Genomic DNA, 22,720 nt, shown 5'->3' with positions numbered 1-22,720 from the left:
CACTCTTTGGATGGTACTTCTCTCATTTTATGAACCATATAAAAGGTTGTTCCTCTAGGGGAATGCATGCTGCAAAGCTAGAGTTATTTCTGCCCCTTTTTCCAGGACAGGCTATTAACTTCTCTATCCTTGTATGTCACCAAGTTTGTTCTCACACCATCACATTAGTGAGAATAGTAAACATGGGGACCTGAGTGACATTGTAGATTTGAAAAAAAAAAAAAAAAAGAAAGAGTATTTTATTTTTCTATAGCAGTTGAACTACATCTTAGACAAGATTAAAAGTCATTGTCAGTACATAGTCAGTGCTGTCCAGGTTTTATTTTACCACATCATTACATAAGAAAGGTCCTTTTTAAAGTCTAACTGTTTCTTCAATTCAGCCAATTATTTTTTCTGCATTTTTAAGTGTTCAGAAGACTGGTTATTTATTACAGCAAAGACCAGCAGAGCTGGAAACAGCTATAATATGTGATATCTACTTGTATTTCTACAGCACCTCCTCTAAATGGAGGTCCTCAAAAGATTACCAAGTTTATCAGATCTGGATGTTCTGAACAGCTCAGATAAACATTGGAGAAGCACATGTGTTTTTGAATTTGTGACAAATGTTTACCCAAATATACATTTTCTGGAATTTCCTACTCCCATAATCTCTGGGAACTGTGTTAGCACCCACTTATTTTTAACCTCCAACAGTGGTATTAACAGTACTAACATCAGTAGACACTGTTGCAAACTGGAAGTATTTTCCACAGAGATGTTTGAATGCTGAATGGGATTAGAAAACCTCAAAATGGAGCTGATTTATATTGGTGAAGAACTGACAGGCAACTGATGCTCACCCCTGTTCTTGCTGCTCTGTGGAGAAATTTTAATCCCTGTAGTCTTCAGTCCACCACCAACCTCATATAAGAACAACAAATGCATAACATACAAACCAGGATGTTAGTGTTACGGCAGTGCTACTGTGGTCTTTGCAATGACCCTAACTGCAATGCGGTATTTCTAGAATGATCTCAAAAAATCTACACAAGTTTTTAAAATAAAATATTAGAAACACTCATTTTCTCCCCATTACTTATCCAGCTGTAATAATACCAACGTTCTTCATTACTTTTCTAGATCCATACCATATTTCTACCACTAGTGCCTACTAGAGGTTTAGTCTAAAGTTTAGGGTTAAGAGAATGATGAATGTTTCAGGCCTCCCAGCCAAAGGTAGACTTTCTACAGTCAAGGGAGAAGCATTTACAATAACTAAATTAAACAGATAGTGGATGGTCTGTTTATAGTCCCACAAGGTTTGTTTAATTCAAATACATATAAGATACCACTTCTGCTATTCACAGTAATTGTAAGAAAATTCTATTCACTGTTCAGCTATAAAGGAAGACAAAAATCTCTACCTCAAAACACATAGAGGCTAATTCTTGTTGGTTCAGTAACACTCTTACTGCCAGAGTACAAACTCCCTTAGAAAAATATCATTTCTTCAACTGTGATGATGGAGTCTCCCATAAAGCCAATGTGTGAAGTTTCAGTTTTTGGAGCTCCTTTGGTGAAAAATTAGTGTGACTAACCTCAAAGTGATGGCTACAGGTATCCTAGTGTAACTTCTTGTGTTCACTGTACCAGCACTCCTCTAATTCCCTCAGTGTTTCACAACGTCCTCTAAATTTGCTTACAGGATTTTATAGTGCCAACTCAAACCATTCTATGATTCCACAAAACGTCAGAACAAAAGATAAGCTGTGAGTGTGACATTGTTTATGGATAGTGAAACTAAAACACACTGAAAAGATGTGACTCGCCAAATGACACATAGGAGACTGGTATAAAAAAAAAAAAATTGGTAAATCTAGTCGTGCTTCCTTACAGACTCTACCACCCTCAACAACTCATATGATGATGAAACATGAATGGTGAAATGAAAGGCACCATATATTTCTTGCAAACACTTACTCTCTCATGTACACACTTATGAACTGCCACTTGAATATCACATTAATTGTTCCAGCATTCTCTTTCCATGTTTCTAAGTCAAGCACTTGCACTCTCACTTCTCAACTTTTACACAGGACAGTTTCAGCTCTGCATGAAAATTATCTTCAAATCTCTCTGTACTTTGTCATATAGTATTTCTTCTAGTTGCCTCACAGAAAAGAGATCTCATTGAAGATTTGGAAAGTGATGAGGTAATAGTTTTGGGAACTATTTAGATAAATATCAGAAAAAATAAAATAAGAAAACAGCCAATGCTGGTTCATTTGCTAGGTCAATTCCATTAAATAAGACTTACAAATTTCATACTGACTGCTGAGTTTGAGTCTTACAGAAGTTGAGGTGCTTTGTTCTACTTCCTAAACAAACTTTTTTCTCTCCTCTGATATTTATAATTCCCATATAGTCTTACAATTTCTGTAACACCAACCTATTTTTTTCAAGGGTTTCATATTTAGCCTTAGGCAACAACCATGCTAGATTCCACGATAATATTGTCAATGATTTCTTCTTCACAATTCCCAGTGTGATTTCACTTGGTATGTGGAGTTGCACAACTCCCTTTTAAGCTGCGCATGACATTTTTCAGTATGTCTTCAGTGTTTCCTCAGAAACTTAGATGCTGCATTTTCACTTAAGAGTTTAAAACAACTCCTGCCAAGAATGACTTCAGACACCATGATGCCAAGAGGCAGTTCTACCAGTCAGCATCAGTACTAAATGACGAGAAAGCTGCATTCATGGATGGGGGTTTGAAGAACTCTGAGGTGCTCCTTTACAAAAACTGACATACTGGACATTAAAAATAATAATAAAGTAAACAAACAAAACCATAGTATGGCTATGAAATAAGACTGCTCAGAAGTCAAGAAATATGAAAGCAAGCAGGATCTGTGAGCTCTTTCTATATGCAAAGTGCTCACTTTGGGACAGGGTCGGAAGGGCCCGGTTTGCACACTGAAGTGCAGTGGTGCGTTGGAAGTTAGGTATGGCTGTGAAAGCATTTCGCTCAGCAGCAGTGTTTGTATTCATCACAGGAACTGCTTACCTGTACTGCCATAACTGAGCAAAGCACTTATGCAAGTGAAAAAAACCCCACTGTCTCTCCAAGTTCCCTAATAGCCAAGTGTTCTTCAGCAACCAGTAGTCTTACAAGGTGGAGAGAGCTGAGCCAATATATAGCCAACTAGTAACATTTAGAAGGTAATTCTGCCACTTGCTCTTAATTACCTGTGTGCCACTTGCATACAGCTATACTCCTGCTTGCTTACCCACCTCTTTAATCTAGTGTCTCCTGTTTCTGAGCCTTGGTTTGGTCTGATCCTAGGCTTCTTGATTTTTTTCAAAACCTTCTCTTGATTTCTGAGCTTGTCTGGCCCAGACCTAATTATGGGTGTGCACTTCCCAACTCACAGTGCACAATACAGATACTACATAGCGTACAAGTATATTACCCAGGTAAAGACTCAGATACTAACTTTTTCCCAGCAAAGCAGAAATTTCTTAGCTCTTAAAGCCAGCAATGCATCATACAAAGGAATTGTGTTGCATAGTACCACTATGTGTAAGATCCCTGGGAATCTATGAAATAAAATTCCCAGATTTGTTTCAGGATCAGCACTTTCAGAGGCATACTCAGGAGCTAAGCTCATCATTCAAAGTCTGGGTCTGGTGAGGCAATGCATGCCATACAGGCTATCCTAAAAGCTCACCAGATTAGTACTGGGCTCCTACCTGCACAGAGCAACTCCTGTAAGAGAGAGGCTGCTCTGTAGTGTACCTCAGCTGGCTGGGCTGTGCAGAGGCAGAAGGCTAGCACAAGCCATGCCTGTGCTTCCTATGCCCATAACACCTCTTCTTGGCAGTCTAAGCTATGAATGCCTGTACGTCCCACCAGCCCTTCCGGAAGATGATGTCTGGGCTCATTTAGGAAAGCTTTTGCCCATGTTTTCTGCCTGATGTTTGTTTTACGACATTTCCAAGAGAGGAACTTGAGTGCCAGGCCTATCACATTGCATCCAACTACACGATATACAAGCTCAGGATGAAGATAGGTGTGTTGTAAGATAGTTTTCTCTAGAATTCCCTAATGACACCTTAGCCATCACCTGAGTGAAAACAGTATAGACAGAGCTATTGCCCTTGCATGAAGCATCATTTCCCTGTGTTCCTTTGAGAGCTGTGTAGAGCTGATGGCCTCTTAGAGAGCATCGTGGCATCAATGTCAAAATGCACATTAAACTTAACCCTACTTAAGAGGTCTCAGAACAGTCAAATGTTTTGCAGTATCTAGTAGAAAAAACAAAGCCTTATATGAACTAATTCTCCTGACAGGTTTTTTTCTCTCACTCTTTTCACTTTTTATCATGATCATCACCAGTTTTTATTAATTTCATCCAGTGTGAAGCAACTTAAAATAAGTTCACACATTTGTTTGTTCACAACAGCAAACACCTAAACAAAAATTTTGTTGGTGTAATTCATTTTAAAAAGCTGTACGATGAAAATAAAGCTTTCAAATAGGCTCATATGGAATATTACTCTACTGGAAGCATAATGTCACAGAAACGATTTCCAGTTTCACTCTTTCTGTGCTATGCAGCAATTTTCCAAACGATTTCTAGTTTCGCTCTTTCTGTGCTATGCAGCATTTTTCCACATTTAGTTTTATCACCCATGTATTACTGTATTGCCAACATCTGTAAAAGGATTCCCTTTACCTGCCAATATAAAAATACCACAAAACAAAGTAAAACACAGACAGAAAGTGTGCTTCTTTGTAGTTCTATTTATTTAATTTATTTTTGCCCATCCAGCCAGTAAATTATGGATATGGGTAAATAGTATTTCAAGCTCAATTCTTGACATGGAGCAAGAGAGATACTTTATTTCCAGAGTGAAAGATTTGGACTAAATACATGGGTATTTTTAAAATCTCATGTCAACTTCAGATTGTGTTGGAAGGAGATTTTTATTGCCTTGCTATTTTGTGTTTGATTATATAATACTCCTTCTTCAAAGGGAATAAAATCTTTTCCTTAGCTCTATATATACTGACTCAGCCATATGTGAAGGGCTGCCCTTGTGTGAGCTACGGAGGGTTTGTAGATTGTCTTGCTTATAGCATTATGTATTTACAAGCCAAATCCCCCGATCTTCTGATTTTGAGAGAGGAAGAGATGCATACAAATTCGATGAAGTGCTGTGGGACTAAATTATAACTGAAGTTTTTTATCTGTGCTTATATGTCACTCTTCCCACTTCATGCAAAGATATAGTTATATCCTTCACACTGTTATCTGCTGCAGACTCTCCATGGTTTCCATGATGGAGAGTATGAGACACAGCAGTTCAGTTATTTTCCCTTGTAATCTATTCAAAGGTACTTTTGGTCCAGTTGCGTACCAGTAATTGTTGTTTTGCAAGACAACAGCTTTGAAGAGCTGAGAAAAATTAATCACAATCTACTTAAAACTGATGTTTTGTCAGGCTTTAGGAGTAATCAAATCTTCATTTTAATCAAATAGTTATACCTAAAGAACCAAAGAAAACTATTATGCAGTGTCCTGAAAATGGCCATTAGACGCAAGCTAATTAGTCTTGTTTTGAAAAAGATTGGTTGTCTAACAAGCAAAAGCAACAGTTCAAAATGGGGAACATTTTCCAAGTAGAGAGAAAACACACCAATGTACGCAACCACCGAGATAATAAAAGAGCTAATTATTATCAGGAGTAAACATTGCTCAAGGAAATCTCTCAAGATCGCTATAGCCAGAGTAGTGTGAGAGAGTGAATAAAGAAGTGAACTTTCACTACATAAACTGAAAACTTGGAGGGAATAGCATTGACATACACAAGTTAACAAGGTGGGGTTGGCAGCTGATCCGCATGACATACAGAGAACTTAGCAGAATTTTATGAAAAATTATTAAAAAGCCAATAATCACACTTTCTTAATTAAAAGACTATAAAATGAGTGTTAAATTATCAAAATTAATTATCATCTAGCAAACACAACTACATGCCTCTTCTGTTTACGCGCAGAAGCCTATAATTCTTTGAACTACACAAAGCAGATACTCTGTGGTCTAATGTTATCAATTATTCTTTGGCCTCTCAGGTTTTTTTTCTCAGCTGTTACTAAAATGGGCAAGGTTTTCTCAAGCTCACCACTCTTGCTTCTCTAATATCTGTAGAGAAGAAAGATGATCATAGCTGTGCATTGCAGCAATGAATTTACCATCTGAACATAATGTTTGTGGTTTATGAGCAAGTTATACCTTCAGTGGAGGGGGACCAGACCATCTCTGTGGAAAAGAGACGTTTTTGCAGGGAAGGTGTCATGGATGCTGAGATATGTGACTATGTCTAAACCAAGTGATGTCCTACCTCCCTGAGGTAGAGAGAAACTTAAACATCCACATGGAATAGCTACCAGCTAGGATAAAACATTAGAGCTAGCATGCAGAGAGATATGCAATCATACTTTATGTCACCCCTTGAACAGTAATTAGATTCAAATGATAATATTCAAGCCCAATATTTCTTGGCTGCCTTCCTTCACTCCTTTCTCCTATGTGCTTTTTGGAGCAATGGATTAGAAACAAATCTGACTCACATGGAATTTGAACAGAAGGACATTGTGGGAACAGTAATTACTTTGCTAATGGTTAATAATCTAATCATGCTTCTTCCCAAGAAAATGAAATAAAAGGATTTGGTGTCCTCTTTAAATCACAGACAAATTTCCAGATCCATCCAGTAGGACTAAAACAGGAAGAACACAGAAGCCAATTTAATTTTAAAGGGGTCAAAATTGTCACAATGTATCTTACACTTACTAAAACTGACAACAAAAAAGCTATTAATATGAAGTGAAATGGTACAAATGCAGCTATACTTGATGTAGTAAAAAATCATATAGCTATTTTACTTTCCTCCTCACCTTTCTATTTCAGCCCTACTATTTACTGTGACATAATAAGAGAGGACAGTTAATGTTCTTGGCAGTAGGATACACATCTAGATAGTAATGGATTTCCAGGGAGGAGTGCTTCCCAACTCCATCATCCCGTCACAGAATCTGTGAGGAAGCCAGTGCCCTACAAACCAGAGCAGTATATTATCTTTCCTTGTGCTCTTTGGCTAAACAGGGAAAAGGAATATTTTAAGTAAGCCCAAAATGTCCTGAACTGGGAAAAAACCACCATAAACTTACTGTCTGATATAATTCTGTGCGACCTGCTAGAAGGAATGGGGGAAGGAAAACTGAGAGTTTGGTCTTAGTGGAGAGATGTCAGAGATAAATCTAGCCTACTATGTTCACAACAACATAAGAAGAAATGAGTCCCTCCAATCGCCAAATAACCCAACCCAACTCAAACTCCAAAAAACTTTTGCAACAGCTTAACTGACATAGCTTTTTAGGTTTCTAAGAAAAATGACAGTATGCCTGAAAGAATAACCCCTAGTTTCTGCCAAATGGTAACCAATAAAGAAATCTCTGTTAATATCAGCAGATGAAAAGTTCTCAGAACAAAGCCATCCTATTTCCAACTTTGCCAAATAGTAGCATAAGTTTATTTTCCAGGGGAACACATCCAAGACAAGGTATTTTTCCTAGGAAAAATGATATTCTACCTAGCTTACGTCAAACAACAAGGAAAAATAACAAGTGAGTTCCTGAACCTTGAATACCCAGTCATAAAACCCAAAGGAGGAGAATAGTTTCCTCAAAACCAGAAGAAACTGTGGGAGACTTTCTAGACTCTTTCTGCAGTGGGAACTTATGCGTCAAGGCATGTTTGTACAATACGGGAAAGAAACAAGAATAAGCAAAGAAAAGTGGCGACTCCAGGGAAACCATCGTAGAAAATGTCTGCCTTCTTCATAGTTCAACAAGGGACCCTGTGCTTCAGGAAAGCTGTGACTGGGAGCTGCAGCAACACTGTATCTTATGAAAAAAACTTTACGTACCTGAGCATTCAGAAGTGTACTCTCTGAGTGCTTTTCTGCATACCAATTCCTTAGAGTTTACAGTTCAGGACTGAAGAAACTTCAGTATCTCATCCCAGCACATTTCAGTGCAGTATGTAAACACAAGCAATGTGTTTTAGTTGGCAGTCACCAGTGACCTGTGCTATGACAGTACAGGATGCAGCTGGACGTGTCATGAATACAGAGCAACAAGTTCAACACATGTACTATTGTGCAGAGACCACAGGCCCAAACACAGAAATTTAAAATAACACTTGGATGTTTTGAAACCAGGCAGAACAAAATCTGGTCTTCTCTTACACGAGTGAACTGAGCTAGATGAGAATGAATAGAGTATGCTTTTTCCCCCTACTCCCATCCCAGGGAATCATCAGAAAGGATTCCAGCTTGAGAATCCCTGAATGCCAGGAAGGGGTTCTGACCTGGAAGTTAGCTTTGGAGGTCTGTCAGGCTCCTAATTCTGTCTCCAATGCCATGAATTCACATTAGCAAATACACTCTAGCATAGTATTTGTTGTGGAAGAGGGAGATTATTTTATTTTCCATGCTGCCTTTAGCAAGCCTGCATTGCACCATTCCACCACTCCCACACCTTGAAGCAGCAAAGAACTGCAAGCTTATAAAAATGCTTCCATGTGTTTGTTTCCCTTTAACCATATCCACCTCCTGTGATTAATATCAATCTGTTAGGATAATTTTCCTGCAACTACATTATTTTCAATACTAAAATAAAAATTAACAATTAACTTGAAGCACAGACTGCTCTGTATAGGTCTACTCAAAACCAGAATTATGTTCAAAAGCCATACTCCTGCTACTGAAAAGCATTCATGCTTTCATTATATTTAATTTACCATTCTTTATGAATGAAAGCAAAGAAAGAATATGTGTAGTTATTTGTTGCCTCTTTATGATATATAAAGTACCATGTTTACTCTTGGTTTTGAAATGAAAGAATTTTCTTCATTTTTTTGGTAGTAGTTTTATTTGGCAGTTCTCAGGATGGCAGAAAAACTAACTGGAAAACAAGAAATATAGTTCTATTTGAATTAAGATAGTAAAATACAAACAGGTTTTTGTACAAAATACTGTTTTTTTGCTGAGGTTTGTTTTTCACTTTTAAAATAAAAATGAAGAAAATAAAGGTAATTATTTTCCTGATGAGCTAATGCTTACAATTTTTCTCTTTTATTATCAAAGAAACCAGACAATTTCAGAAGAAATAACGAATTTTACTGAATAAGGTTGTTTCTATTAAAATAGTTTTTTTTCTTTTTTCTTTCTGGACTAATTTAATGACATTTTCAAAATTTGAATGAACAAGGCCATGGGCAACCTGGAGTTAGACCTGCTTTGAGAAAGATTTTGGACTCTGCGATCTTCAGAGGTCACTTACAACCCAAATTTTACTACAAGTCTAAATAGCACACCTATTTCTGTTTCATTCTCTATTCAAATTAGCTGGTTAAAATATCTAATCAGGCCAGGTTCAGAATAAGGCTGAAACAGCTACTTACTCCCAGTATCAGTGCAACTATAACAACCTCCATATGATGCTGTATCTCATGCTGTGGTCATATCCTTGTTTTCTTTCCTGCCTCACCTTTACATCTTAAATTAGCACCTCTTTAATCCAAACCCCTGGAAAGTTCTGGAAGAAAAGCTTTCTTTGTGAAAAATTAATTATCCATATCTTCTCAACTAAGGCCTGAAAAATGATCAATGCAAGTTTTTTTGTTCTTTCAACAAATTATGAGTACCAACTATATTAACAATGGCAATTGCTATTATTGATTACATTTTTAATATTAGTATCTGTTTCTACATTTTGTATTGATTTATTGGGCTAAGAGCTTTCTTCCTAATGTTGAAGTATCTAAGCTGTAGGAAACACTAGCATCCTAAAACTAGGAACATAGACATAACCCAGAGCTAATTAAAGTACTATATTTTTTACTTGCAGATCTGGCGACTAGCACGTGCTTATGCTTTTACTGGCATACAATGGATATATGCCAACATAGCTTGCTTTTTTTTTTTTTTTTTTCATAAACACAGCTGTTTGCAATGAATCAGTTGTTATAATTTCCCAATTGACCCATAATAAAGGAGAGCAGCCAGCTTTAAAGCACCAGTTATTAATATCCTTTCCTAATCCAGGTTTGTGAGGCTACCTTTGCAGTAAGTGCATTTTGTGAAGGTGAAACTGGAAATGCATGTGTGCATACACATATATGTATTTGTATTCTTTCTACAGACAAAAAGAAATGGAAAATGTCATTGGAAGTGGCTGGCAAATACATAAATATTACCAGATGAACCAGCCCAAAGAGTGAGGTCCTGCCTTGGTCACACAGCAGTACAGACAATGGTATGATGAACACATCATTATGTTATGTTGTCCACACCATGGTCTGGATATAATTCAGATCCTAGGGATCTAAAAGCTTTCTGAAAGTTACATTAAATAATTATGCTGCTCAAGAAGTTTTCAACTTATTTTGCAGTGAAGACAACCAGGAAACTCCTGATGTAACCAGAATGGACAGCAGCAAGGCTATGATGCTGTTTGGAAGAAAAACTGCTTGGATAGTTCATACCTATTTGACATCATACCTATTTATATCTTCCTAAGACCATGATAACCATGAGTACGAGAAAAGAGGAATACACATGATGAGTCTCAGTTGTACCTTTCTCAGTTGGTTTAGTACAGACCATTGGTACATGGGCAGTAGCATTCAGTTGCAGATTGCTACTCTGACAGGTTTTTCTGCCTTGATAAGTGAAGCTACTTCTGCTATATTTAACAGATAAAGCCAACTATTGGTACTCCTGAATAGATTAAGCAACTATAACAATACAAAATTTTCTGAAGAACATCAATATTTTTCCTGTGATAAAAAAAGCTTCTCTAAGGTCATCTATAGACAAGTGTTACATAGTATATGTCAGATTATAACAGTTTAAATAGACACCTAAGTTTATGAAATAGATATGCAAATACTACATTCTGTTTGAATTACTAAAAAAGATACATCAGTCAAAAGACACACGCACGTGGTATAATCTAGAACACAAATGAGTTGTCCAGTATTTACACGACCTTTTGCCTGTGGTTTCCTTTTGATGATCAGTGACTGGTCATATTTCCTGAAGAAACATATGGCAGCTCATTTTAAAAAAATCCATGAATCACACGCAGCAAGTTGTAAATGTTGCTGCTTTGAAGCAGCCAGAATTCCTTCAAGTTTCTCTCATCAGACAAAGTTTGAATACCTGTCAATCACTTGCCTTGGTGTTTAATGGTATGAACACCAGACAGGTGAAAAAAAATACTTGGAAAAAAGATATGCAGTAAAAAGCTATCAGAATCCACACTGCAGGTCCAGATCACAGCATGTAATGAATCAGTATTACAGATAGTTAATAGTGTGCTTTGTACATTCTATTCAGGTAACTTTGTAGTGGAAGCAAGGACAACTAGCTTTGCACTGAGTATCCAAAGAGGTCTTTTGAATGTCTAACTGAGAAGAGTTAATAATACCAAAAATGAAGTGCAGTACATACTATAAGAAAAGTAATATATTTTTAACTGCCTCAAGAACGGAAATTTATTGGTAGCATTAGAGGTGCTATAAACAGGAGTGATACTGTGGGGGTCTGAATATATTTGGCTAATAAGCATTTTTAATATATAACACATAACATATTTTTGTTTAGCTCTGTGAGAATCTGGCAATGTGTTTTCCAAGGAAGGGAGGTATACCTCAAGTGGGAAGTGGTACTCTATAATGAAAAGGATTTACTGACAACACCAGTTTTTCTTCTATCTGCATGACTTGGGCCATACTGAAACACAGGCCTGCAAATGAAACCTATCAGTCAGAGTCCAACATTCTTAAAACACAACAAGCCTTGAAGGTGGCAAAAATATCCAAGGCACTTTACACGTAGAAACTAATCCATGTTGGGTTGTGGGATTTCCTCTTTGGAGATAATGTTTTGTTCAGGGGCTCTCAAGTAAGTGAAGATGGGGAAGATCCTTTATTTGGTATCACTTTCACAGATTAATTAGAACAGAAAGGAAGATGTAAGAGGCACAGGCAGGTCCCTTCTCTCAAAATCATTTTGACAAAACTCAGTGGTGAGAAATTACTTTATTAACTTGACATATTTTAAGTTAAAGGTAATTTTGGCAACAGCCTATTAACTGGTGACCCGAGCTGTTACTCAGAAGAAAAAAGGAAAAAAAAAAGGCTACATTCCAATGTTTCTTTTCTGACAGTATAATCCACATGAGCTATGCAAAATTCCCTCTACAACCTCAGCTATTTTCCAGGGGGCCAAGAAGGTGAAAAGTAGCCTACAGGTAAAAAGTGATTTTTACAGGCAATAATATCTCATTATCTCAGTGCTACAATGATGTACAGTGTCATGGGAAATAACATATTCCTTCATGTGAAAATGTAACCATACACATTGTAGTGTTCATTCAAGGAGTTATTTGGGGAGGGGCAGGTGGTAGGGGTTGCAGTCACAAAACAGTTATACAAAACCTTAGATATCTCCATAGGTATTTGTTTACATTAGATTTGCTTTCTGATACTTAACGTGGACTAATAGAAAGACTGGAGTTGGAGCGGGGAAGAAAAGATAGATAGAAAATGATGAGTGGAACTTATCTTTTACCCTGAATGGGAATTCTGTAAGAAATACCTATCATATTAAGAAAAGCCATTATTCCCAAATCAACAGAAAACAATTAACTGAGGATTATATGGTTGGTTTGGTCATCAGCTGCTGTATCTTCATCATGATACATGTTTTTTCACAGCATGATTTACTTCAGCAAAGAAAGACACGACAGAAGGCAGTCTGAGTTTTATGACTTTGGAAGTACAGGGTGAAACCTGAATTTCAGAAGGACCACCTTTCTATGAGTTTGTGGAAGAATATAAGCTCAGAAGACTGGCATGACCAGAGAGAACATGAACTACTCATTTCAGTCCTGCAAGACTCCACTTGAATCCCTTTTCTGAACAGATAAACGAGTGTATGAATGATAACTCAGTTCAGCTCTCAGCAGTCACACAGTGACAAAACCAGTAGAATTCACATTTAGTATTATTTTATATAAGCAATACCATGGGCATTTAAAGGGAATGAGTCTTTTTCATCTACCTGGCATCACTGTGGCTTAGGAAGCTCCAGGTTGCTCCTGTCAGTATGTGAGTTTTTAAGTCCTGCTTTCAAGAGCATTTCCATTGCTGGCACTTAAAATCTTGCTACAAGGGTTTCTGCAGCTCTAGGTATGCTAACACAACTATGCTCTCAGAGACTCCTGCTGGACACATGGCAGTTGCTGACAAAGAGTTTTGCTACCTGCAAAGCTATAACACCTACATGACAAACTAAGCCACCAAGAAACCTCTTCTGTAGCCATAGGTGCATCCATAACGTTTCCTGCCATTGGAAATATGTGATTTTTCCCTGGCCCTGGCTTAGGATACTATGCCAGAATAAGTTTACTTTATGCCAGCCCTTCTTAAAACTGTCCGTGTCTCCTCCACAAGCTAGTACAATTGTTGGAAAGACACAGAGAGCAGGAACAACAGGCCTCTATCTCCTACTGACCCTTTTAGAGGACTTTATCTTGCTGTGAGCATTCAATAGGATTTTATATACTACCAATGTTAAAAAAGTAACCCCATACATTTCTACCAGAAAGAGATGGATGCAAAGAATAAGTTCGAAAAACTGGATGAAGCTGAATCAGGTTAAAATGTTTATGAACCAGCTTCGTATGCAGTATCTTGAATTTCTGTTATCCCAATATTGATCTGAAGGCTTACTCTTCCCATTTAGTGATAGATTTTGGTGAGAATTTTTATCAGACTGGATATTACAATAACGATATGTGGACAAGGACAGGGTTATGAAGCACTCTTTTTGGAGGGCTTATTAATTGCAGTGGGGATAAGGAGTACCTGAGCTTCAAGAGGGTTGACTTTAAAGTACTATGTTGTGTATCACATGCAGAGATATGCAAGACAAACCCACATAGTAAAAGCTAAAGCTGTACCAAACAAGTACATTTCTAAGTCTAGTAATAATTCAAACCATATAACCAAATGTTCCAGTCCATTCTGATCTAGTTCTGTCAGACATTCCTAAGCCATATTGTAAAAAAAACCCCAAACCAACAAAAACCACAAAACAAAAACACAAAAACCCCACCAAGAAACCTGAAGGTAATCACTTTGCAGGCCTTATTTATTTTGTTATAAAGTAAGCCTTTTGGAAAGCTTTCAAGACAATGCTTACTCTTGAATAAGTGCCATTACAAACTTCACAAACACATAGGATAGGCAAACCAATTTCTGAAGAGCAAGCATGCAGCTGAACAAACCACAGTGCCCCATTGCCCCACTCATATCCCTTGCTCCACACAAAAGCCGGAAAATGATTTTCTTCTGGATAAAGTGGCTGCTGACTGATTGCCTTTTTCCAAAAAAAATTGCCACCTTGACAAAACCTGCCCATTTGCTCTATCCCTATGTGCAACCAAGATTACTTTTCTGAAACACTTTCAAATTCCACTTACTGCCAGGATAACTGAATGTTTTATCTATTAGGCTTGAATCCCCCTGGCCATGACATTATTCAAATACAGCTGATACAATGGTCTCCACATACAGCTGCTTCTGCTAACACATACCAGGAAGAATTTTATTGTGACAGCTTATGAAAAAATTTACATAATCAAAGGAAATGTGGTAACACTTTAAGTGTCCAGCAACCAGTACTTCATCACAGCATAACACCTACAGGAAGTGCATATGACATCCACATGAGTACTAAATGAATCCATTAGGATTAGTGGTATTAAAATGAATACCAGATGCATTAACAAGGGACTGTGTAAAACAAAATGCTGCACAAATGTTTGCATCCTAATCCCAGCTTTCAAATAACATCAGCATATTACCCTAAAATCATTACTTTGCTATTCTAGTTCCTTTCCTAGGGAGCTCTAATGATAGTTCTTGCCCTACAGTGAATTCATATTGCATCTGGCACAGGAAATTTGGCATTTCAATTTACATAACTGTTTTCAATTGCACAAATTTGCTGTTCCCTAATTCTCAGAGTACTTTGGACAACAGTTTTCAATGCTTGACTGAGAAAGAGCAAAACTCTGAGCCAAACAACTTTTCTTTCCCTCCCTCCTCTTTTGTCGGTAGGTTCTCATGCTTTTTCAAATGGAGATAAAGGAAGGTTAAATGTCAGATTTCAAAGAACAGAAGTTGTCCATCATTTTTCCTAGTTCAGTTCGGATAGCTGGGACTGATTGACAGAGACTAGATCATGTATTACAAGTGAAAACTGCAGTCTGGGTGGAAATCCAGACACCAAAAAGTATGACATTTCCCAAGAAACAGCGCTCTCATTTATGTCGGATCAAAAGAGACAAAGACAAATGATAGTATTTCTATGAGACCAAACAAAATCAGTACAGCTTTATTATTAACTGAGTTTCAGATTCAGCTATGGAAGGCAGATATACTTCCCTAGGATATGTACAGCTCCAGGCTGTATTCTGCTGGATGTTGAAGGAATAAACTATGAGTGAACAGAGATAATATGCCACACACAGTATGTGTGAAATACCAATGCGAGATTTAGAATGAAGACAACAATGGACAAGAGGTGCAGGTGGACTGGAGAGAAGGGAATGTGACACACAGAAATAGATCAAATCCACTTCTAAGAAGCTACAGACTCTCTAGCTTAATCTAGTAGTAAGTAAAGTCCTCAGTGTGAGTGCTTGTAAATTGAGGAAAATTAAACTCTGGGTCGCACTATAATGTCAACTCACACACTGAAGCTATTTACATTTCTTGAGAGAGAAACAAAAAGCTAATAAGGGGAAATTATAGAAAACTACAGCTGCGGAGAAGGAAAGGCAGGCTGAGCCTAGTGAATTTTGTTGCCAGTGTCTCTGCCATTAGGAGCAGCAGTGATAAAACGATCTCCCTGCTTGCCATTGCCATCCCATGCTTTGCATATATGTTACTCAATTTTCCGACATTGGCTGCTATGATATATTTGATGCCTGTCATTACCTGCCTGTGGCAAGACTTCTAGTTTTTGCAACAGCACGTTCTCCGTGACTGAGTCTGGCATCTAAGATGTGGAAAGAGACAACTTGTCTTCTGAACAGGTCATGTCCTGGGTAAAGGAAGCCAGCACTATCTTCATCCAGTACAGAGGAATCTGCTAATAGGAAAGATAAAGCCACAAATGGTCTCTCCCAGCAGCTCCCAATGAGATATGTGGTTCTCCTTGCTGAGACAACAACATAGAATTGATAAGCAACAGAGCTCAAGGGAATAAAGTTTGTCAGAACTACACTGTCTTGATGTGGAGCCATGTCCAGTGCCTCCTGGCCTTTTTGAAGACAGCAATGGCAGCCATAGGGTGGGTTGGGGACACAGAGACAGCAGGAATTTCCAAGTGGAGGAGAGAGGAGGAGCTGAGTTCAGTGAAGTGAAACACAATGCCAAATTTCTCAAGTACATCTCAGCCACAGAAAAGACAGGAACCACTGGTCTATGCAAATCCCTTCTGTCATGCTGAAACCTTCTTGGCAGCCTGGCCTTTCTTTTTTTTTTTTTTTTTTTTTTTTCTTTTCTGCTTCCATTAACTGCTGCCACCCATTCCACCCACTGCAGCTGTTCGGCCATCTCCTTCTGTCCACTCACTAGTGTGTTCCAGTCCCTCCCTTCTCCTGGCCTTTGTTGTTACTTCCCACTACCCAGAAGGAAAATGTGCCAATCTCAGGATCAACAGGTTTGGGAAGAAATTAAAAGGGCGGATTTGACTTCTCAGCCATACAATCTCTGTGCCAGAATTAGACAGAAAGCCACAGAAACTGCAACTATATGTAGCATAATTATGGCTTTCACAGATTTTACTGCTTGATTTTTCCCTGCTTGTTTACAAATTCACTGCACAGAATAAATGACCAATTCCATCTGGAAGGTCAACCGTAGTAAATAGTTCTAAGAAATCTTGAGACAGTAATTTTGAAGGAAAAATATATTGTTTTACTTAAGCACGCTCCAAAAAGTGGTACAGCATAAACACATATAGGATTCTCAAGTTCCTAATAACCAAATGTAGAGAGTGCACTCTGGAATACATACATAGATTGATGTGTGTGCAGTGCTGTGGACATACTGTACTCTTTTAAAATAAGTACAAGTTCCAGTTTACATCAGAGAGGCCTTTCAATTATGAGGCGAGAGCAAAATATTCCACCATTAAAGCAAAATACCACAGAGGGTAAAGGAATTGAAGCTGTATTAGTTGCTTTATCCCTGTAGTTAAAAACAAGAAAAATATATCCAAACCCCAGAGTCTGTTGAGTCTACTAATGTCACTGCCAATAAGAGTTAAAATTTCAGTTCCTATGTTTGTCTTCTTTGGATACATTTCAGACTACTTTTACAATATGTGCTCTGACAGGGAGGTCTAAGAGAGAGCTGCCAAACTCTTCTTCCCCTATGGTCACAAAACTATGAATAATCACCTCTTCCTTAACCCTCCCACTTTTTTGATATTATGGAAGCAAAAATAAATTAACTAAGCCAATTTTTAAAAAAAGAAAGTCATGGGACAGAAAAACTGAAGCAGTTTTCAAGTGTTAGTATTTTCAGAACAAAAACTTAAAACCAATGAACACTTAAAATGGCTGCAACAGTTTAAGGTGTGGTTCTATAACTGAAATTCAGTTCCAACACCTTCTGTAACTCCAATGAAGTCAATAGGAGTTGGATGAATTTGACGTACGACATTTAAAAAACATATGAACAATCACAGTACTGTCTACTGTTCAGAAGTTTTTTTTCACAATTTTATCTTACAGAAGCTTTGAGTGTGTAAAACTGGAAAAATGTGATTTACAATATTTCATTAGTTTATAGATGCTTTAGCTCTTTAAGATTATGCATCTCCACTCAGTAAACACAATTCTATACTTGATCAAATCCTGATTCAGATATGGGATAGGAAGAATCCACTTTGAAATACTCAGAATCCTCCAAAAATTATAATTTCAAAGAGTGCTTGATAAAATAACCTATGTTTATACCAATATTTTGGGGTAGAAAGAAGTAAGATTAAACAATCCATTATTCTGTATGCTAAAAAGCCTGTATATTTGAATTACTTACATAATGTGGTCATAAAAGGCATAGTCTGCCTTTAGACGTGAATTTAAATAGTTCACATCAGCTTGAATACAAGCTGTGTGCAGGCACTCACAGGCAGAATCAAGGGGGGATAGTCCATTTTCCTTTTTATGACTTCTGGAGAGCAGGTCTAAGTCACAAAAAAACCCCCATTTGAGTCTTTACATGGGTCTCATTCTCAGATCTAAGAGCTGAATGTCAAGGAGAGTATTTCACAAATCTCCGTTGCATTGCTTGTTGCTTTCTCTGTAGAAAACAGCTGCTAATAGTTAATCCATTTTGGTGTTACCATGCTGTCTCTTCCGCAGCTGTCAAGAGCAGCATTTTCAGGATGCTTAAATAAATTGTTGGTTTTAGTAGGAAAACAGGGTATAGTTTGAAGGGCATTAAACAAGTACCAAGCCAGTGAGAGACTATTTTCTATTCCAGAGCCTAAAGCAGACACTACCAAATACTCTTGGTTTCTGGTTTTGTAATACTGAATAATTATGGCTTGAATTCTTCCAAATGGAAACAACATCAAACACTTAATCCTGCTTTTAGAAGGTTTCTATACTGCCTAGCAAAACCGTTGCATTGTGTACACCTCACTGGAGCCTCATAAAAAGAAAAGTTAAAGAAACAGAAAGAAATTCCACATTGCTCTCTAAGGTTATCCATTTTGCTTCTCATTTATTGTTCTACCATTCTAGCTATTATTATTTTCTCACATCTTATGTAAGCATTGTTTTCTCTACTTCCCACCTTACACAGGTTACTATAACAAAGTGTTGGCTGACCTTTGGAGATTTCCAAATTTAACCCTAAAGAGATGTCAGTGCATGACTCTTGAAAAGATTTTCAGTAGGCACATTCAGATGATCTTGGTGAAAAAAAGGGAAAGTTTTAACTAACCTTACCCAGAATGAAGTGCTTCAATGAAAGACAAAAAATGATCTTTTACTGGAGAAGAATGGCACTGTGAAGATCTGTGCAAGTAAGAGCTCTAGTTATCACCTACATTCTTTTCAAGGTGAGCATTTCATTAAAGGAATGCTGGAAGAGAAGGCGTCGTTCTAAACAGCATCAAAACAAACAGTCTGCTTGTTCTGGCTACTGTCTCCCACTCCAATGCTACCATTATAGGAGGTATAACAGATGAGGAGATTGAGGACAGATGAAGAGCAGCTCATGAAAAACACCAACAACCCAGAATCAAGATGCAGAGACTGGTGAGATTGTGCAGTGTGCAAATGCAGTGACAACTAAATTATGCAAAATAAAGTACCTGGTCAAGGGAGTCCATCAACATGTCTGAGGAATTTCTGCTCCTGGATACATTACTGACAGTCAAAAATGCCCAATCTAAGCTATATTGAAGACAATCTGAAGTTTGAGAGTGCTCCTTGCAGAACAGAGAGCTCTTCCAAGGAAGACTTAGTATAAGGGAGAGTTTCAGCCTTGTTTCCTTAGAGCTCTGTTCACTTGATTATTCCTCCAGAACTTCTCTTCCCCTAAAAGATAAATGACAGTCTTCAGGCTGCTCTAATGTGTGGTGGCTGACACTGACCCAGCTAGAGTCTGCTATAGTAGCCAGCTCTCACAGTCATACCTGACTGGAAGCATCATCCCAGTGAAGCATTCACACAACAGGAACTGCTTCGTTGCCCACTTCCTTATCATTCACCACCTATTGATTGTAGCTCCTAGACTCCTACACATTTCTGTGGACAGGCCATCAAGAACAGAAGACAGACATGAACATGACCAAGAAAGGATATAATGGTCAACCCCAAGTTTTGATCTGGAGCCAACTGCATCAACAGTGACAATGACTTCAGTGGAAGCCCAGCTAATTCAATATATATAGTATTAATAAATTTCATAAACTTTTTACATTAAGCAGTCTAAATTGCTACAATAGTTCTTCCTGACATCTGTCAGTGGCTCAGTACAATGCTAGAACTTGAGGCAATAAAAAGAACAATGCAAAAGTCAAGTCCCAACAACTCTTTTGCAAAAGGATGGAAAAATCTTTCAAAATTCTATCTCACAGAATCCCTCCCAATCCCGATAGAGATTTCCACACAAGATTATACTTACATGCCAAAATTATTCAAAACAAAAATCTTGTGTCATCTCAAATTATAAAAATTATATAGCTGCCAGTAGATGAAAGAACTAAAGCAAAATGAACAAAATTATTAGCAGCAGAAAGACACTCATGTACAACCAAAACACACCCACATGGTCAGTAGTGCTAAAACTGCCAGGACTAACTATAGTGATGCATCTACCAGTAGTGAATCACTGCCTAGATAGCCATTTACACTCTCAGCGTGATGATCTCTTGCTTTTCCAGCCTAAGCCATCTTCAGCTTTCATTTCCCAAGAAATTTCAAGTGCATGGAAAAAGGGATGTAATAGCTCACATTAGGGCAACACCAGTAGTCATTGGATATCCAATAGACCAAAGTGATTTTGACCATAGATACATTCTTGATTACAGAGTGGGCTTGACTTGTCAACCTGTGCTGTTTAGAACTAGTTCTATAGGCTCATACTCGGCAAAAAATAACAACAAAATCAGTATATCAGCACTAACTTTATAATTACTTGTTGACTGATTTTATCCTGGGCATGGAGAAGCAACAATCCACTATGGAGAATTCTCTTAAGATTTGCCTGTGGTTCTTATTATGTTCTATGTTTTGAAGGATTGTCTATGTTTTTTCCAACAGTAAACCTCGATTGCCTCATCCCTTGCACCTTGATATTTATTTATTTACGTTAAATCTGTGATGCTCCAGTTTAGTAGAAATAGATAGGAATTCCTTCTGTTCTTTACATTTTTCAGTTCCTTTTTAAAAGTTAAAAACCTTCTCTGCCATTTTCTAATTCTTTTTACCATAAACAGTCATGTTCAAATATTGACTATCCTTCTGAGATTTTTTTGTCACTTGTGGTTTTCTACTCCAGCTTGTGAACAGTTTTGCAGATGGTATTCATTTTGAAGCTTAAGTGAGGTGATCTTTTATATTATTACTGTTCATGCTTGTTCATAACTGGCTGTCTTTCAACAAAATACAGTATTCGTGTGCTCTGTTCCACTAGTACATAATGTGAAAGAATTTTTCTTCATAAGAGTCAGGAATTCCAGCCAACTTCAGTCTCTCTATATAAACATTTGTCTGCACTGTTCTGTTGTTTATTGCACTCAAAGAGAGATGAGGTGCAACTGGGGTGAGGGGGGGAAGTATATAAATAGTAGCATAGACTATTGCATATGAGTTAATTAATCAAAATAGACAGGAGAGGGTCATAAAGAGGGTGATGGTCAAGTGAGCACTTCTTAGAGACACTGAAAAACCTATCTATTCAAAGCAAATAACTCAGACTAACAAATGATATAGGTGCTGTTGTTTTAAGTAAATCAGCAATTAAAAACAGTGAATCTATTGGTATATACCAACTCAGCACTAGAAATTCAACCATATCCACATTCCAAACAGACACAGAAAAAACAACATTCTGACTACAGGCGTCGTCAACCTTAAAACACAGTAATCTACCTTGAACTCCTTAGCCTTGGGGTTTGTCTTTTACCAATATGAAATACACATGCTAGGGAATACAATGCCCCTAAATTATTTGTCTTTTCTACAGTGCACCAACCACTAGACATGAGGATGGTGAGGAAAATGGTTTTGTGTCACTTTCTGTAATCGGTCACACAGCTATTTTGCCCTTGAAAGCCAGAATTTCATAAGTGTGATACCTTTGTGTGAAACAGTTCACAAGCCTAGCAGCTGGAGTGAGAAATACTTGCGTTTTGTCTCAACCCAGAGTAAGGCATGATTGGGAACCAATAGAGAAGAAGGGGTGGGCCTCTAAAGATACCTGTCCATGTCTGTGGTGCAGTGGCTGTTGATTGCTGTGGACATGTGAACGTCATCTGGGAAATCCTAGGAGTACAGAACCTGCAAGACTTCTTTGTCGCTACAGTAACCATTCAATGAGGTATGCCCCTACTTTCCATAGGTCATCCCCATAAACACAGTGCAAAATTAGATGGGCACTGAGTGCTTGGGTGCCAGCTGGAGAGGGACACTGAATGCACAAAGATGTGATAAATATTTTGTGTTTCTACTCCTTCTGGCTCCAACCTCAGAATATTAAGTAAAGCCAACATACCCAGTGACAGTTAAATGTTTTTGGTTTTTTTTGTTCAGTACTAGGTTTCAGTTCTCAAGAAACACGGAGCATGTGGAACTGCTGTAAAACCTCTCTGCAGATCTGAACACAGAGAAGTCTAATCAAATTTTGTCTATAGCCATTCTTCCACTTAATATCTCTCTATTCTTTCAGTTGAAGGAAATATTTTCTACAAGCACTCTCACCATCATGTTGTAAACCACTGTTGTGCTCCACTCCAAATGTAGAAAGTAGGCAAACCATGTTGGAAGTCCCTGAGAGAAAGG

General features: G+C 37.8%; 1 long non-coding RNA gene across 1 annotated transcript in view; it reads left to right on the top strand.

The window, feature by feature from the left end:
- Positions 1–13,010, top strand: part of LOC141934240 (uncharacterized) — a 45,837-nt gene extending 32,827 nt beyond the window's left edge. The window contains exon 3 of the long non-coding RNA XR_012626294.1: positions 12,839–13,010. This is a non-coding gene — a long non-coding RNA (uncharacterized LOC141934240). The remainder of the gene's footprint in view (positions 1–12,838) is intronic.
- Positions 13,011–22,720: the final 9,710 nt, after the last annotated feature.

The sequence above is a fragment of the Strix aluco genome, chromosome 1, assembly GCF_031877795.1.
Source record: "Strix aluco isolate bStrAlu1 chromosome 1, bStrAlu1.hap1, whole genome shotgun sequence".
Classification (NCBI taxonomy): Eukaryota; Metazoa; Chordata; class Aves; order Strigiformes; family Strigidae; genus Strix; species Strix aluco.
Note: the sequence above shows the minus strand (reverse complement) of the source record. Positions and strands in the feature narration are given on the sequence as shown.